Source organism: Pelecanus crispus, chromosome Z (genome assembly GCF_030463565.1).
Source record: "Pelecanus crispus isolate bPelCri1 chromosome Z, bPelCri1.pri, whole genome shotgun sequence".
Classification (NCBI taxonomy): Eukaryota; Metazoa; Chordata; class Aves; order Pelecaniformes; family Pelecanidae; genus Pelecanus; species Pelecanus crispus.
In genome coordinates, this window is record NC_134676.1 from 10,668,607 (window position 1) to 10,679,916 (window position 11,310).

General features: G+C 45.7%; 1 protein-coding gene across 1 annotated transcript in view; it reads right to left on the reverse strand.

The window, feature by feature from the left end:
- UBAP2 (ubiquitin associated protein 2) overlaps nucleotides 1–10,223 on the reverse strand; it is a 248,076-nt gene extending 237,853 nt beyond the window's left edge. The window contains exon 1 of the mRNA XM_075725829.1: nucleotides 10,195–10,223. The gene's annotated coding sequence lies outside the window, so the exon portion shown is untranslated. The remainder of the gene's footprint in view (nucleotides 1–10,194) is intronic.
- Nucleotides 10,224–11,310: the final 1,087 nt, after the last annotated feature.

Genomic DNA, 11,310 nt, shown 5'->3' on the forward strand with positions numbered 1-11,310 from the left:
AGCTGTAATCAGCGGAAAGTAAACTGCTAAAAGGCTGCTCCCTGACCTTCAGGACAGTGAAACTTACAGTTCTGCAGGAGTCTAGGGGTGTTTTTTTGAAAGCCCACAAGCCTCATAAGTAGATACTGCCCTTTTGGTCCCTCTATTTCCCCATGTCTAAAATTAGAAAAATTATACTTACTAACCCTGATGCTCTAAGAATCTACGGCAGAAGGTGTTAGCATGACCTTAGTTATGATATCCTAAAACAACCTTGATGTGAAGTCTGAGGTTTTGAGATTTGTTGTCATGGCAGTTACTGTGAGATCACAATTATATCACAGGAATTTCTTTGCAGGAAGAGGCTGATAGAATGGGATAAACCAGCTTGCCAATACACTGGATTTAAACATCACTGAGTATACATGCAACTGCTGACAACAGCAACTTTAAGGAATAGAATTTTTACTTCCACTTATTCATGGAAGTCCATTTGAAGAGTTATGAATACATCCAAGAAAAACATTTTGTGCTCTTTTCAGAATTTTTTGCCAGAGGAAGAAGAAAGGAAAAAGCATGTTTAAATAGATTATCTCATTCCCAAAGGCCAGAGACATAACTTCCCTTTAAACCATTCTAAGTTCTCAAATGTTACATACACAATGAATAAAACCCAGAAAATTCCCAGAACATAAAGGACCAAGAGTAAGGCCTTCCATGTCAGAGATGATTAGTTAGACTTTAACGCATACTCTAATATGCAATCACATTTGAGAACAAAAACCCTTGCTCAACTGAATTATCACAATTCCTATCAAATTAAAAAAGGAATAAAACAAAAAGCCCAAGAAACGCAATGACATTAAGTGAGAAGAAAAACTAGGATTAAACTTGGTGAGTCAGGGGGGAAAAAAAAAAAAAACAAAAAAACCAACCTTATACAAGAATGCGAATCCACAAAAGGCTGTAACTTTATTTCAGAGCAACTAAAAATAAATAAATGTAAATGTTTTTTTGGCACTACTTGTTCAGCAGAGATTTTAACATGACCGAAATGCAAGTTGTTGTTTAAGACTTAAAAGTACACCCATGTTAAAACTCTTACGCTGTAAACAAGTACCTCTTTGGCTGAACTCTTCCAGAGCTGTAGTTAGATATCCAATTGCTGTATAAAAGACTTGAAAGCCTAAGTTCCAGAAACATATGACAATGTTTCGGTTCACCTTGAGACTCTTGGAGCTGTGATGTTTTGGGTTTAAATACAATTGGAAAATATTCAAAGCATGTTCTTTAAGATGATTTTTTGGGGAGCTTTTTTTTTTTCTTTTTAATTGGTCTGAAGCTTAATAAAAATCTTAATTTTATACAGTAAATTGAGGGCATCTTTCCACTTTTCCTTTTAATTAGAAATTCGGATCATTTTAAAAATACATACAACTTCTGAAAAAGAGGGGTGGAGGCTAAATACTGTAGGTTGGTACTTCAACAAGCATTGATACATCCCAGAAGCTGAACTCCTTGGAAGGTCAATTCACAACAAGTCCTGGAAGAGCTAAGCGTACCACTTCTTCCAAGCTGGTCTTTAAGATTTCAAGAAGGCAGAGCTCCATACCTCTCTGGCCATAAATATCATACTAGCATAAAATATGATAGAGTCATATTACCCAAACATACATTTGGATAAACCAACTTAGTGTAAAGCTCTATCTTCAGTCTCTTGTGTGTTGTCTTCAGCTGAATGCTTTTAGGCTTTAATTATAACAAAATAAGTAGAGTTTAGATACACATTTTAGCAAAGCTTAGTGCAGTGTTTCAGCTATGCTTATGTGAGGTCTCTTGACCTAGCAGAGAAAGAGAAGTCCAAAGGTAAGATTTTTCTGGAAATGTAAGATGTGGTAATAGTCTTATTTTATTCAACAGAAGGACTAAGCAAATCTCTAGACAGAGGTAACATTCCCCCCCATTAGAGCGACAGAAGAGATAGCTATCCCCTTCTTCAACATTTCTCCTTTAAAAAAGAACAAAAATACTATCCTAAAAAATCTTTCACAGCATGTCTGTTCATATATAAACTTCTGGGAAAAAAGGCAACTCGTCAATGCTGCACACACGTACTGAGAAACACAGAACAACACCGCATTTATAGGAACAGCAAAGTAAGATACAAAACCATCTCGCAACTTTCCAGTTTGCATTACTGAAGCCCCAGCCGCCACACACTAACAGAGCAACACTGTTTCAAAAGACTGAAACACAGTCACACTGTCAAATAATTCACCAGGCAGATTTAATAGCCAAAAGGGACACAGAGAACAGCGCCTCCTTCCCCCCAACCCCCCAAGTATTTCACCAGGGCTCATCGTTCCTGGTGTTATTTCATTACTTGCTTTCAGTGCAGTTCATCAAAGCAGGAATTTTGTTTGTTTGTTTGTAAGGACACACCTGAGGTTCCCCAGCATTAATGATTTGATTTCTGCTGCTATGAGCCAGACTGCAAAACCTGAACAAATTGAAGTAATGACCCATCATATCAGTGATGAAGAATACCAAACTCTTCCCTCCTTTTTCCCTCCACCCCAAACCTGTCTTGTAACTACCCCCAAGCCACATCCTCCTCCTGCTCCTCCACAGGTAGCTCGTTCTGTCCCTCTCCCTCTATGTACTGCATTAGGACCAGTCTGTTGAGCCAAGGAGAGAACATACCATCAAAAGAACATGCTAACAACCAATCCTAACTTTCCTCCAATACTGTGGAGCAACTGGAAGGGGAGGAAGAGTTGCATGCCAGCTTTTCAGACAGGGTCGGTCCATAGAGGGGACCTACAACCATAAATGCAGTTCCTGGCCACCTACCACTCCTTAACAAAGTCCTGGCAAGGAAAACGATGCCAACTCCAGTTGCTAAACTCTTTCATTTGGTCTTTCCTACATTCAGCTCCAATCCTAAACAGCTACTTGTTTTTTGCTAGGTGGAAAAGGTTTTAGTTACCATAGTCTGACTCAAATGTTCAAAACCTGCTTGTTCTGGCCTGCAAGGTAAGATGCGTCAATATGTTTTTGTGCTCGATTTTTGCTTAGATATTAAAATCAACTGAAAAAGGATGGTTCTGTGGTTTTTTGCCCTATGTTTTATCATGCTTTATAATAGGTAGGTCATTTCACAACTAGTGAAATGCTTAGGATGCCTTCTGTTGATCAGTTATTTTAATGGATTTGTTTAGAGAAGAAATGCAAAAGTTACACATTTTCACTTCCCTCTCTCCCATAACCGAAGTACTCAAAAGCACTCCCTAGCAATCAACAGAATCAGCAAGGGAGATAAGTCACATAAATATTTAAGGTAGGTTAAGGTAGCAGAAACTAAATCTCACTGATGTTTCACTTCAGAGGGCTGTAGTAAAAACAGGTCCCAGCACTGCTCAGATTTAATACCCCTAACTGTGAAGTAATTTTAACCATCTAACTTTATTTTAACCTTTGTCTACAGTTGTGGGGGTCCTGGGGATTTGGGGGATGCATTTGCAAGAATAGGAAAAATAGGTTGATCCAGTTCACTTCTAATTTACCAGGGCTTGTGTAATTCTGCAAAGTTTTGGCTTTACTCTCATTAAAAAGTACTTTTAAAAATAATTTTGATGCACATAGCTTCCTAAAATGAACTGCTCAATATGCGGAAATACAGTAAGAACTCAGCATAACCTCTCCTAAACACTGTATGTCATTAAACCATCATTTACAATCCACACAATTCCTAGACAGAACTTAGGCAATTTTATCACTATCAGACAATCAGATGTTTGACCTGTTTCTTCCCTCGCAGAACTGCTCAGTTATAGTCTTCAGTTCAGCTAGAGCTGAGACAGCCAACTACTCCTTATTTGCAAGCTCAGAAATTATTTGGATGTGAAATATGCATCTTATTGCATTTTCACAGCAGTTTCTCTAAACACATATCCCAAACCCACCCACTTCTCCACCTACCAAGAGTCATGAATTACTGTTACCACCACCCCTACTAATTCAATCCTTAATCCACCTCCTTCTCAAGGGCACATAAGAATGTATGGCCTTGAGTTTGCCTGACGGACTACAGATTTGACTATGTTAAGTAGTTTAACCTAGAGAAAAAAAGCTTTTTTGGGGGGTGTGGGTTGTCTCATCAATGTATATAAATACCTGAAGGGAAGGTGCACAGACAGAGCCAGGCTCTGTTCAGCAGTGCCCAGTGACAGGACCCAAGGCAATGGGCACAAACTGCAATGCAGGAGACTCCATCGAAACATCAGGAAATGCATTTTTACCGTGAGGGTGATCGAGCACTGGCACAGGTCGTGCAGTGAAGTGGTGGAGTCTGCATCCTTGGAGTTATGCAAAACATGTCCAGACACGGTCCTGGGCAACCTGCTGTAGGTGGCCCTGCTAGAGCAGGGGGAGGCAGGATGACCTCCAGAGGTCCCTGCCAACCTCAGCCAACCTGTGATCAAGTGAAGTAAAAAGGGAAGGAAGTTCCATAACAGAAAATCTGTTACCAAAAATGCCCCACAAACTTCATTGGGGACAATGCTTAAGATCTAGCATTTCTGCTCAGACAGTCACATAAAGAAAACCTGTCCAACTTCAGTTAAATCAGGTAGGGTAAAAGTCACTGGGACTTTAAATCCAGCAATGTACATACACTACCTCATCAACAGATAAAATGGTAAACCATGAAAATTGGAGTACAGGTATAAAGTTGCAACGAGTTTTATACCTGCAGTCATAACAGAGAACTATTCAAGAAAGATAATAAGCATCTTTTTCTAAGATGCAAAGAGAAGTTCCTGGGCATGGCTACTATCTGGACACCAAGAAGCAGCAAAGAAACCCAACAGGTTGAGGATGCACATCAGAAGCCCCAAGGTTTTCTCCCACACCAGAGCGGAGGACAGGGGGGCGGGGAGGGACGACGATGGACACGACACATCCCAAACTTTTGCATACTCATTAACTTGCCTTCACCAAGCTCATAACACTGTTTCAATCTCTCTCTAAACTGAATTTTAGACAGCTACCCCTTGGCATTTACACATGTTTCAAAAGAAATTCATTCAGTGGCTAATAAAAGAAAGTGAAGCACAAGACCAGTAAGTGCAGCACTGCTCCCCCTCATTACATTTAGTCACCCAAAGTTAACATCAGTAACTTAGGTCCCTCGTATGTCAGTCTCAAAATGGATCACAAGTCAGTAATCTGAAGAATTTGTGACTGAAAGCTGAAATAAAAGCCCAGGAACAGAAGACATCTGTCCCTTGGAGTACAACCTATCAAAAGCATGGACCAGAATTTCTCAGACACAATATATTATGTACAGTCCAACAGCAGAGCATGGTTTGGCACCAGGATTCCTTTCAGATTCATGTTGCTGAAACTGCATCTAAGAGAACATGCAAGTTCAAAAATCAAGAAAGAATGTACACACAGAAAGAAAAATAAAATAGAAATCTGCGCTAGCCTTCAAATACAGGGGAACATGGACAACATGGCAATACGAGATACCAATCAAGTATTTACCATAAAATAGCCATGGTTCAGTTAACATTTAAAACCAAATAGAAAGAGGAAACAAGAAAGCTTTCAGAAGCCATATGCTTCATTCTATATTATTATATCCATCATCCTCAGAACGCTTAAGAAAACAAATACAGCAGAAAAAAAAAATTCCTTTTCTTTGCTCAAAAGCAATCTTAATATGGTCTCCAAAGCATCATCTACTTCCAGGAACAGTATTTTAGCCATAAGCAATACAACCAAAATGTTCTAGATGAAACCTAGTAATGCCACACAGTAAAACTGCAAAAAAGACTTCCTCTCTCTACAGCTAACCATTAAAAATATTCAGGAATATAATCATAGCTGTTAAATTCAAATTTTACACCTTCAACCACAGGGCTGCCTAACAGACTAAGACAGACCTCCCCCCACACATTAAACCAGGTTAAAAGAAGTGCAACCTGATGATTCAAATCTGGAGGTTACAAAAGTATTTGTGTTTTCTTCATTTAAATTTGGATTCAAATACTAAATGATTCTGTAACACAAATTCCGTTGAACCTGCATCTTCTGCAGATCTGGAATTAACTGTGTTTCCTGTATGATAAAGCAAAAAAACAAAACCATGAAGCTCACCATAGGAGTACTACTTCAGGCAAACCTTAAGTCTCAAAAAAGATCAAAGCGCTCTCACTATGGGAAACATTTCATTGTTTTTAATGCAAAATGCTACACTCAGCCACGTTAAGGACTCCTCCAAGTTCATCTGTTGGAAGACTGATTTAAGAAGCTGGGGAGGGAGAAGAAAAAAAGTTTGACAAGTTTACCTTCAAAAGAAGCCACAGTATCTTGCAGCTTTCACAAAGACAGCTGGACCAAAAAAAAGAGAATTTCAAGAGAACTGAGAGTAGAAACAACTCCATCCAAGGGAAGTGCACCAAGCTGTCCACATAACCTATCTTACAAGTTTTACCATCTAGAGAGAGCATAAGTAAAAAAATATGCTCAGCAAAATAGTTATGATGTAGTAAAGGCAAGCTGAGCAAGCCATGAGACCTTAGGCATCAGACTGTATCACCTCTAATCTATCTGTTCTTAGTCACTGTTTACTCTTTGCAGCATTGAGAAGTAGCAGGGAAAAGGACTGAAGGTACCATGCCTGTGAAAGGGACAGGAGCCCCAGGTAGACAGGGAGTTCCGACAAACTGCCAGTTTAGATGGCCAAAATTAAAGAGCGTGGACTTTCATGTTAGAGCAAAACAGAGAAACCCTTTGTACGATTTTTGTAAAATATGAACCTTAAGTAATTGCAAAGGAGCTACTTCACAACCTTTCATCCCAGCTCTCACTTTAATGAGCATAACCTGTTTAGGGAAGTTATATGAACAACAGTACAAGTCCAAACTAGGTCTTCTCTGAAAAGCAAAGAGGACGCAGTGGGCTACAAAGGAGCACATTGTATCAGAAGAACACAAAATTCAACAAAAACCTCCAGCAGAATAACAACACTGAAGTGGATACTACTTGTATTTCCTCTAGCACCTTCCATTTAATACTTCTGAAGTATACAAATAAAACGCCAAGTTTCTTTAATCTGTCACCTTATAAAGGGGACAAGTCACTTGGCTTCTTTTACTGAGGTCACGTGAGGCTGTTGCAAACCCGAGCACAGAAAGCAGGTCTTCAGAGTCCCGCTCATGTGCTTTAACCAAATAAGAGAAGAGATAAATAAAAAGATTAATAGAAGATATAAACTTGTATTCCTATTCTTTCACAAAGAACCTATTCCAAGTACTGGTACTAAACATTACTGAAACTGCAAGTAAACATTACTATTAATAGTAATACTATCAATACTAATTATTAACAGACTATTAACAGCCTATGATACAAACATTTCTCAAGGACTATTAATCAGCATACCATTCCGCTATGATCAGTATCACTAGGGGGACATAAGCAACAATTACAAACCATACCAAAAAATGGCATTCTATGAGGAAAGCATCACATAAAAATCAAGTGCATGGAAGAAACATAAAACATGAAAAATCTGCTTCTAAGTTCTAAAAGGGTAGCTTAAAAATTGGAAGAACGGAAAAAAAAAAAAAAGCTTAAAAATCAATAGCTTCTGGGTAATAGGCAAGATTTTTTTGTTGGGTTTTCCCTTAGGTTCCTTAGATTTCAGTGGTGGGCCTGTAACTCCAAAGTCCCCCCTGAATGTTCAAATCCTTTTTGCAACTCACAGCACCAGGAGGTTTTTTGAGGACTGGCCAAAACAACACAAGTGAAATGGCCTAAATTTCTGAATCTCCATGCCCTTGTTTTTATTACTATAAACACTTTTTTAAGTCAATACGCTGATAAAACTGCAACTAGGACAAAGCAGAATAGAGCTTGCCCAATAATTCCCACTCGTCCCTCCCTCCTTTAAGTTACCAAGATTGTTGAGGTTATAAACACAAAAGCTGGCTCATTTTCCAGACTCTGCATCAAAATTGGTTTACACCAGTTAATCCAGTTTCTCCATGTAACCCTCCAGGAGTCCCAAAACATCGTTAATGCTGCAAAGTGATTTAGCCTTGCTTACTTTCAAGTTACCTAGTTTAAGGTTAAAAATAAATTCTTTAAACAAGTTAGGTCAAACCACCACAGAGAGATCAGGCCCAGGTATAAATACTGAGTCAGCCAGGTAGGAATCCAAACCCAAATTCCACTAGAGAACGCGATATAACCAAGGGAATTGCTAAAAGGGCCTGGTGAATGTTTAAAAAGCAAAGCCTCAGAAGGCTGAGTGGCTGCTGTTTGTTGTGAAGGGCTCCGTTTAAATGGCAAGTGCTGCCCCTCCAGGCCTGCACATCCTCCCCCTCCCTTCCCTTCACACACATCCAGCTCCAATTTCTCTCCTTGAAAAAACCAGCTGCTCTCACGCTCTCACGCCAGGATGGCCCCTCCATTTCACCAGCCACCACAGCCCCAGAGGCTATCGCCTTGATCTGCTGCCGGACTTCCAGCGTTTATTCAAATTGAGATGACTAGGGACTGATTGCTGCTTGGTGGCTAGAGACAAGGTGGGCTGGCTCTCCTGAGCCTCCCCTTACACAGCTCCACACCAAATCTGAAGTTTCCATTCCACAACACCGTACATTCCTTTGAACGCAACCACGAGGGCTCTGCACGTCCCTGCTCCTGATGTTTACACACCTATAAGAGAGAAGCTTCAAACCAGGTTCACCCTGAGCAGCTCCCAGGTGGCATTCAACAGTACTGCAGACATTTCAGCACACATTTTTAGATCTATTTCATATCACAGAGTTCAGACCCTTGCCATCAGGCTCAAAGGTGCACCAGGCCCCTTTCTACAACCAGTTTCTTGCAGAAAGGTTTCTACCAGTTCACTTTCCTGCCGTAATTTTCTCCAGCAACAACAGCAAACACAGAAGAGCTTTCTTTTTTGTTTTTAAATGCAACATAAGCCAGCCCAATAGCAAAGCCCTGCCCTGACTTCCAATTCTCAGCAACTACATACAATGGGGAGGTGAGGGAGGACTAGGTAGAGAAGGTTAACACAGAGAACAGTTCATTCATCGCCTTGTCCTCAAGTAACCTACTGTTGCTGCCGAAATGTTATTGTCAGTGAATTCTGTAGCTGTGACCGTGACACGGCTGTCCTACCCCGCCCCCCACCAGCGAGGGAGCATCCGGGAAGGAGATGGGGAAAGACAACATGGAAGTAAAGCCCTATACAAGGCACAAATCAATAGTTATTCACCCACTCGCTCCCTTCCCGTGCTGCCAACCCTCCTTTAGACTGACTCGAGATTAGGAAGGGGCCCAAAGGCACGTTCCCCTCCACCAGCCCAGCTTCTCCTCTGAGGGATCCAGCTGCGCACACCACCCTCCCTTCCTCACACCCCCCCAGCCCACAGAGCCAAGAGAAGCACTAACCCATCGGGAGAGAAAACCCCAGCTGTAAGGAGATGAGAAGCAAGGAGGATGGGGTGCAGGACGCCCTCCCCAGAACGGAAGAGGGTGGAAAGCTAACCTACCTCTCCCGGTACTCACCGGGGGTCGGGCGGGCTCTCCCCCTCCCCACACAAGCCCGGGCTGGAGCGGGGCGAGAGCTGCCGGCAACCGCGGCCTACTCAGCGGCCCCTACCCGCGCCCCTGAGGAGGGGAAGGGGGGCGGCAATCTAGGGCAGTGCGAAGCTTCCCCCGGGCGGCCGCCGGCAAAAGTAGGGCAGAGCCTCCTCCCCTCACAGGCCACCACCCCCTACCTCCCCCCCCCCCGCCCCCCTTCCCAAACCCATTCCGCGGCCGGGAAACCCATTCCCGGCGGCAGGCCGGGCGGGGAGGGGCGGCCCTGGCAGACACCCGCCGCCGCCGGACAAAAGCTCTCACCGGCACTGGGAACCGGCCCCGGGACGGGCCCGGCGCCCCCCGCCGCCAGAGGCGGCGGGGGGCGCCGGGCCCGTCCCGGGGCCTTCAGGGCCGCTGAGGGAGCAACGGCCGCCCCCGGACCGTTGGGCGGGGGAGGGGCGCGCGGGCCCACCACCCCTCCGCCGCGCGCGCGGGGTGGGCGATGCGGGAGGGAGACGCACCCCCCACCCCCCTCCCCCTCAGGCGCGCGCGCGGCCCCGGCCACCCCCCCCCCCCCCCTTCGCCACCGCCGCCGCCGCGCGGTACCTGCCCAATGCGCTCACAAAGCAGCCGCGGCGCCCACCACCGTCACGTGACCGCCCCGCGCCTGCCTCGCTCCCGCTCCCCCTTCTTCTTCTTCTTCTCCCTCCTCCTCCTCCTCCTCCTCCTCCTCCTCCACGCGCGCGCGAGGCCGCTCCCCCGCCCCGTGACGTGACGGCGCGCGCGCCTGCCTACACCCACACACCCCCCCCCCACCCCTCCCCCTTCTCCTCCCGCGCGCCTCGCCCCTCACACACCGCCAGCACGCGCCCATCCACCGGCCCTTCCGCCTACCCCCCGGCACCACGTGAGCGGGGCGGGGGAAGCCGGCCTCTTCCCCCTCACGTGACCGGGGCTCCGCCCTCACCCCCCTCACACCCCCACCACCTCCTCCCCGGCGCGCGGCGGAAGGGGACGGTTGGTCCCGCCCATGGCCAACCGTCCCCTTCCGCCGCGCGCCGGCGAAGCAGCGCGGGCACCCCCCCCCCCCCCCCACCCCCCGCGCCTCTGAGGGGCCGCCAGCGCTGGGCCTGTCGCCGCGGGACGCTCCCGGGGCGGCGGGGGGGGAAGGCCGCAGCCGCTGTGGGGGTCGCTCCGTGGAGGGTGGAGGCGCTGGCGGAGCCCGGCCGGGGCGGGGGGCTTCAGCCGCGGTCGGGCGGCCCCGCCTCAGCGCTCGGTCAGGCCGCGGGAGGCAGAGGCCCAGCGGCCGCGGGCGCAGCCTGGGCCCGGGCGGGGCGGGTGTAGGAGCGGGCTGGACGTTCAAGGATCGTGGCTCGGTGCCTCTCTCGCCGGCCGAAGGAGCGGTTCGAACCGGGAGCTCTTGCTTCTTACTTCGTTTTTACTTACTGTTGTAAGGTGGCTTTTATTTTCTGCCCTGCAGGCTTTTGGCAGGACTGATGATGAGTGGTTTATGTCACAGATTAAATCTGTTCAGGTTGCCAGGTTTATGTTCATTACATTTGGTGCCTCAGTCCCAGACAGTGTTCAAGCTGAGCCGACACGGGTTCTGGGCTTTCTAGAGCTCCCTTGTTCCTTCTCCATTTACTGTTCTCCTGGGGGCTTCATCCCGGACCTCTTTGATATCCCAAGCAATCCGCATGACTAGAGAACCAAAATGCTTCT